Raw genomic sequence first — 8,289 nt, 5'->3', positions numbered from 1 at the left:
GTCTTTAAAATAGAAGTAAATGACATAATTTTCAGCGAACGTAAGCAAAAATCTTTTTGGTTTTTCTCTTTACATACTTAAAAACACAATATTTTTGTCTTTTCGGATTTTTCTTTAGAAACATGAAATTCACATTCTTTTTGACCCTTTTCAAAATTTTCTGTACAAACTGAAAACACATCTTTTTGATATTTTCTAATTTTAAAATGTTTTTCGTTTTTCAAGAATTTAAAATAAAACAAGAAAGAACACAATATTTTTGATTTTTCAAAATTTTCTAATGTTTTTGGGTTTTATCTATACAAACTAGAAGCACAATATTTTTGTATTTTCTAAGATTCACCCCCCAAAACCTAAAAACAGAATAAAATTTAAACTAAAAGTAACATAAAAGACAGATAATCATCCTTTTAGGATATCAGCAAGGGTCTTCAATCCATTTAAACCAAGCAAAAAATGAAAACGTGTTTTATCAAAGGCTTTGGTAAATAGATCGGCTTTCTGAAAATCAGTATTGTACTTTTTCAAGATCAATTAATTTCTTTTCATAACAATCCCGTATAAAATGATATCGAATTTCGATATGTTTTGTTTTAGAATGTTGTACGGGATTTTTGGTGATACTAATAGCAGCAGAATTATCAATCAAGATGGGAGTAGTAAGAAACTTCAAACCGTAGTCGCGAAGATGTTGTTGTATCCACAAAACATGGGAACAACAACTCGAGGCTGCAACATACTCAGCTTCAGCGGTTGAAATGGAGACCGTTGTCTGCTTCTTACACTGCCAGGAAACAAGCCAGCTTCCTAAGAATTGACATCCCGCTGTGGTAGATTTGAAATTGATCTTGCATCCTCCATAGTCTGAGTCTGAGAAAGCGGTAAGATCAAAAACATCGTCTTTGGGGTACCATAACCCGATGTCAGGATTTCCCCTAAGATATTGCAAAATACGCTTGACCCCTGCCAGGTGAGTCACTTGGGGACTAGCTTGATACCTAGCACATAAACAAATAGCAAACATTATGTCGGGTCGAGAAGCAGTTAAATACATTAAAGAACCAATCATAGCACGATAAAGGGTCGGATCAACGGTATCCTCCAATTCATCCGGTGATAAATTGTGACCCACGGGAAGAGGAGTAGAAGGAATTTTTCCGGCAGTAATCTTAAATCGGCTCAAGACATCGTTCACATATTTTGTCTGATGAATGAAAATTCCTTTGTCAGACTGATGAACCTGCAACCATAAAAAGAAATTCATCTCTCCCATAGAACTCATCTCGAACTTTGTATGCATAGACTTCTCGAACTCCTTACACAACTTGTCGTTTGTAGACCCAAAGATTATGTCATCAACATAAATCTGAACGAGAAGAAGATCATCACCAATATTCTTATAGAACAGAGTGCAATCGACAGTTCCACGTTTGAAACCATTATCTGTCAGATGGTCGGCGAGCGTGCCATACCAAGCTCTTGGGGCTTGATGTAGACCATATAATGCCTTGTTTAATCGGTAAACACGGTCAGGATAATCAGGATCTTCAAAACCTGGAGGCTGTAAAACAAATACTTCCTTATGAAGTTCACCATTGAGAAAAGCACTCTTGACATCCATTTGATACACTTTAATATTCTTGTATGCAGCATATGCCAGAAAGAATCGAATAGACTCTAATCTTGCAACTGGAGCATATACTTCTGTGTAGTCAATACCCTCTTGCTGATGAAAACCTTACACCACTAAACGTGCCTTGTTTCTTACAATTACCCCACGATCGTCTTTTTTTCACTTGTATACCCACTTAGTCGGAATCGCCATCTTGACTCTAGCAGGTTTGTCGATAAGATCCCAAACACCTAAACATGCAAATTGCTGTAATTCTTCTTGCATGGCTTCTACCCAAGAAGGATCTTGAAGTGCCATACGAGGAGTCGTTGGCTCAACTTGAGATAGAAAACAAGTGAATTTAACAAGATTTACTATTCCAGACGAGTGTAGGTCAGCATAAGCACAAAATACATTATTTTCACTTGAAGAAGCCACTTGATGTTGTGTTTGAACTCCCACATCAAGATCTCTAATAATGTTTTCTTGTGGATGGTAATTGTGAATCCTGAGAGTAGGATTCTCAGAAACAGCAACATTTTCAAATAAATTAGTGTAATTTTCACCCAATTCAGAACATAACTATCAAGTTCAATAACTTGATCCACAATTGCATTATTATCAGATGAAGTAGAATCATCATCATAATGAACAGGAGATTCAAGATCAGGTTCGTCAATTGGAGCAACAATTGGAGCTTCAACATCATTTGAACTTGTAAACCTTGGAATTTCCAAATGTTCTTCAAAATAAGCACGAACTAAATCTTCATCTGGATGATCGGTTATTGGAGTAAATGAATTGTATAAGCCATCGTAGTCAAACATCCAATCGGGACCTTTCCCTTGAGGAGGAGTAGTGTACTTTTGACAGTCCACATGGTACCATTCTTCAACACAACCGGACGTAAAGTTAAAAACCCGTTTCTTAGGTGACGCATACCCCAAGAAATAACCTTCAATAGCTTGTTCATCAAATTTTCCCACATCCCTTTTCAACGTAGTACAAGGACACCCAAATGGTTCCAACTTCTTTAAATTAGGTTTACGATTATTAAATAAATCATAACTGGTCTTCTTGAGTCTTTTAACAGTTAGAACTCGACTGAGTGTGTAACAAGCAGTATTCACTGCCTCATTCCAAAACTGGATAGGGAGCTTTGAATCAGCAAGCATTGTTCTAGTAACTTCAATCAAGGTTCTATTCTTTCGTTCAGCAACTCCATTTTGTTGAGGTACATAAGGTGCACTATATTCACGGTGAATTCCCTTTTGGATACAAAAGAAATCCAATATATTGTTTTTGAATTCAGTTCCATTATCACTTCGAATTCTCCTCACCTTTTGTTTGTAAAGTGATTAGATTCTAGTGATAAGGTTTTGTACCAAAACAGGCGTTTGATCTTTCGAACTCATAAATAAGACCCAAGAGTATCTTGTATAATCATCAGTCACTACTAGACAATACCAGTCTCCAGAAATACTCGCACGATTCATTGAACCAAATAAATCCATATGAAGTTGTTCAAGCGGTTTCTTTTTCTGTTTGCCTTTCTTACATGCAACACAGTGATCGGATAACTTAAAATTCTTTAACGACACACCCTCTACCAGATCGTTTGCCATCAGGTAGTTCATCTTTCGAACATGTATATGACCCATTCTTCGATGCCAAAGAATTGAATCTTTCTCGGTTGCTTTCGAGATAAAACACGTTTCGATTGATGTAGATACGTTAGAATTCATGTTTAAGACATAAATATCATTTGATCGTGGTGATCGCATTACTACCATGTCTTCGGGAATCACATAACCCGGTTTCAAAATTAGACACTCTTTATCAGTAAATACTGTAGTGTATTGCTTATCATAGATCTGCGATACATTCAATAAGTTATGGTCCACTTTATCACAATAATTAACCTTCTCAAAAGTAATCTTCCCATTCGACACATCACCTTCCTGTGTAATCATACCCCCAGAATCCCCAGCAAACGCCACATAACCCCCTTGAATATTTCTCACATTTGATAAGAGGTTGAGATTTCTAGTAATATGACGAGAACATCCACTATCCATGATCCAGTTTTCACCAGAAATGGTATTGGATGTACCCTACACACAAATGAAAAAGATTAGTTCAAAAAGGTAGCCCAGGCCTCAGTCTTGGGCACCTTTTGATTTCCTTGAGAAAGATTAAATTTAGTCGCATTCAACTGTTGTTCAGCAACTTGAGAATAAGTTACAGGTTTCTTAGACTTTCGTCTTAGATAAGCAGCTTGAACCACATTTGAATTAGAATTTTTGCAAATTGGTTCGTTTGGAATAAACTTAGGTTTAACGGAACCATGAGTTTCATTCACATGAACAACTTTTCGAGGATTTACATTAGAGAACATAATATGAGTATCATCAGCATACGACACTCGTTGTTTCAGAATCTCTTTTACCAAAGGAACTAGTTTAGAATGATCCTTGATTAAAGGATGAAGATTCTGTTGATTCTTCTGGCCACAATTTCTTACTACATGACCTTGTTAACCGCAAAGAAAACAACTTCGCATGTCAACATGATGATGTTGAGAATTTGTCGGAACATGTGACACAGATGATGGATGATGACTCACATTTTTGGTCATGCTTGTAGCAAAATCATCAGATAACTCATATTTCTTTTTCAAGTAGAAATCTAAATTAGAATTGTTTAAAAAACTTTTCAACATATCTGTCCCAGTTGACTCCACAAATTGAACTTTCTTAGCTTGTTTTAAAACTTGTTTTGCTTTAGTCAATGGATCAGATGTAGCTGATGTCTTTGCTTGAGCATACAACCGTTCAAGTTCACGAATCTTGGATGTTTCATTGTGAAACACACTACTTCAATCAGTTCAGGTTTAATGATACTTATTGGAATGTCTTTCTCAGTGAACATCTTGTCCATCCCCTTTAACTTAAATACACGAGCAGATGAAGGCTTAGAGGCATTAGGATTTATGAAACGCAACAAATCCTCATCAGAAATTTTGGGTTTTTCTGATTTCTTAAGCTTCACTGGTTTGACATTGACATGAGTATTTTGATTCCCCTTGGTTGTGTGCGAACCATACACAGTTTCCTCAAACTCATGAGGTTCACAAAGTATGTGATTTGAACTTGGAATGTTCTTGTTTTTGTGTATGATTTCAAGTTCAAACACATCCTCAATGATAACTCTGTCACCATTTTCAACAAAGATGTTAGTGCACGGTTTGTGACTGGTGATTTGCAGTTAAAGTATTCAAGGATAAAGTATTCGATAGCTACGGAAAAGGGGGAGTCTGTTAGTGCACGGTTTTGGTGTCCGTAGCGATCGAATAAGTTATAGGAGGTTTAGTCTTTGTATTTAACGTATATTGTAAATAGCCTAAAAATAGGGAGCTCATGCTCATAATTTAGTAGAGAACTTGTACATAGTTTAAGTTATTCTCTCCATAACTTATCTCCACCATAATGTATTTACTCCATATTTATCAATAAAGTATTATATTTAAAGTATCGATTTCGTGTTGATGTATCGTATTAGCGGCTAGATCTTGGTCTTAATGACGTTCTGGACACTGTGAGTCTTTATGTGGCTTAACCGTCTGGGTATTCATAAGCATGAATATTTCACTCGCTTTCTAGAGCAAACCCAAAGTCATTAAACTTGATCACTGCTGTACTTCTTACAATCTAAATTACTGACTTGATCAAAATCCGTTGTTAGTCATACAATTGTTCCTCCCTTGCGTGCGTCTTAATACTAATAAGAAACGGACCCCAGGGGATACAATGTATGTAAGCCGACAGATGGACTCGTGCATACTCACTCATAGTAAAGGAAACTTGATGCATTGCTCAAAATTTCAAAATTGGTATAAAATATTTTGATCAATAATATAATGGTTAAAGTCAAGTTGGGGTGATTTGGCAAAAATCAAATTAAGCTTGAACCGAGATTAGAGGCTGATAGTTTCTAATATTCTGTGCTTTAATTGAACAAATTAATCATATCACAAAAATATTTGAATGTGTGTTATTAGATTTATGTGGATAACAATACCAATGACCGACTTATCGCCAGTCATAATATCGCTGAAATATAAAACTGTGATGGAAGGGCAATTTGGTCAATATGATTTGTAGGTTCACTGGACGGATCACACGAGATATCCCGATATACACAGGTGCGGAATCCCTGTGTAGATCGATACGGACGTAGAATATAATCACACAAACACACGTACACACGATACGAACACAACTCACGTTATATTGATACCTCGAACCGTGTTACTTACAGACTCACGTCAATAGACTCACGTAAACTGAACTCGATCAACCAAAGCACAAACTGACCAACAACTTCTACGTAAACAGTTAAACAATATAAATACACGACAACTTCGCCTCAGGCGAAGTTGTCTATAACTTCGCTCGTTGAACAAGTTCGCCTAGGCGAACTTGTCAACAACTTCGCTTGGTTAACAAGTTCGCCTAAGCGAACTTGTCAACAACTTCGCTTCTAAATAAACAATTACATAAACAATATTACAGACTCGATTACAGACTTTAGACATATGAACTACTGACATCTATGCACCAACAGACTCCCCCTTGGCAGTAGCTTCATATCTTGATCTTTCAGCGCTTGTCTCGTAATCCTGTATCTTCATGCGTGTACTCCTTCTCTCACACACACCGTGACTACTCGCTGATATTTCCTTGCTTCATCCTTCCAAGCAGGAATGTAGAATATCTTCTTTTCGTTCAACGCTTGCAAATCAGCTTTCGATAAGTTAACATGGTGCATCGGGTCATACACCCTCAGCACTTCTTGTTCATCTTCGTCTTCCATCACGGCTTCAGCAGTCTGGCAATCAACGTACCACCATTTCAGATTCTTCAACACATCTTGAGGCATATTCTTCATTGGAACCTCCTTGATGCATCGGATCGGCTTGTACTTCATCACCATCCATGGCTTGCCATCTGCCCTCAATCCCCTCTCTGTATCCTCCACGAGCTTTCCCTTCTGTGGCTTTAATAGTTCAAACTTCTTTTCTTTTACGCCTTCTTTCCACACAATCTTCTCAATCATTCTTGCCATATTGTTGTCACTTCTGTTTATCAGGCCCAACCTGCCCAAATCTTTCACCTCGCATTCCGGCAACGTATTGAGAGATCTCAACATTCTCTTGAAGTATTGAATGCCATCATAACGCTTCACCACAAACAACTTGATCTGTTCGTCATAAATCCAACAGATGATTCCCTTCTTCGCCTCAGCATAGCCTTTAATGTTATAACTTTTCTTGAACATGGCAGGAACAGCAGGCTTCTTGGTCTTAATAAACCAATGAGCACAGCCTTCCTTCCACCTAGGCTGCTCCTCCCACTCAGTCTCATCCATCTCAACACTCATATCGGCTTTCTCAACCTCAGGGATCTCGTGTTCAACGTTTTCTTCTACTATCTCCCCCTCTTCTATTCCATCTTCAATCACAATCTGCTCACCGATCTTCTCAATCATATCACTCGGTAGCACATCTTCATCAAACAACACCTCATCACTGAACATGTCGCCGTCAAGCTCTTTCAGCGCATCAATAACGTCATCTTCAACTAACACCACATCATCACCAGAACCACCAGCCACGTCAGTAGACTCCCCCTCAGCTGTGGAAGTACCAAGAGCTTCAGAAGTTCTTGGCAGCTCACCACCTGCATCTTTCGATGCATTGGGATCATCGTCACGGTCATTCCTCTTCTTCGTTCTGAGCTCGTCGCCCTTACAGCTCATCTCCCCCTGAGATGCCAAGAACTCCTTCAAGGCATCTATGATTTTCCCGTGCTCAACCAGGAGGGATGCCTGTAGTTGATTTGCTTCCACTAGGCTTTGAATAGTCTTCGACTGTTCTGCCACGATCCGCTCTAGTGAAGCTATCCTTTCTGTGTCTGACATTGGCGAAGGCGAGACTCCAGAAGCAGGCGTAGCCGCAGGTGGTATCATACCTGATAACCCTGCAGCTGTGACAACCGTTGACTCCACAAAACGAGCAGCTACCACCGATTGAGTAAGCGTTGGCGGTGGTAGAGACACGATCTCCGGAGTCGACGTCTGGATGGTAGCGGTGGATGGAATGCCAGCCGTTGATGTAGCCACCACGGGAACATCCGCAGAGCTTGTACTCGTCACCTGTATAGAAGAAGGAACAATGGACATACCAGACAGTGCGGCCGGAGCAAATCGTACAGTCCTTGAAGTCTCTCCAGCTCCCATGCCAGCACCTGTCCTCTCCCGTCTTGATCTTCTTATCAGCTTATGAATGTCCTCTTCTTCTTCCGACTCATCATCATCCTCTGTTCTCTTCCTCTTCCCAATCGTTCTTTCTCGAGACACCATCAACCGTCTCCCCTCATCCATAATCTCATCCAAGTATGAGTCAGCCATCGAAGTTGCTGCTCTAGTAACACTTACACCCGAACTCTGTGCAGCTGAGACTTGCACCTCTTCCACTTGATCCATGTCAAAGTAGCCTTGACCTCCAAAAACAGCGTCAAGGTCTATATCCTCAGCAGTTGATGCAACAGGCACAGCAGGAGCAGAAACAGCTTGAGTTGCTCTTGCCTGTTGCGGTTGAGGATCTCTGAACTCGT

Source organism: Bidens hawaiensis, unplaced genomic scaffold, assembly GCF_021521415.1.
Source record: "Bidens hawaiensis isolate Kalapana, Puna unplaced genomic scaffold, B.hawaiensis_p1.1 tig00003983_1, whole genome shotgun sequence".
NCBI lineage: Eukaryota > Viridiplantae > Streptophyta > Magnoliopsida > Asterales > Asteraceae > Bidens > Bidens hawaiensis.
This window is presented reverse-complemented; position numbering follows the sequence as displayed.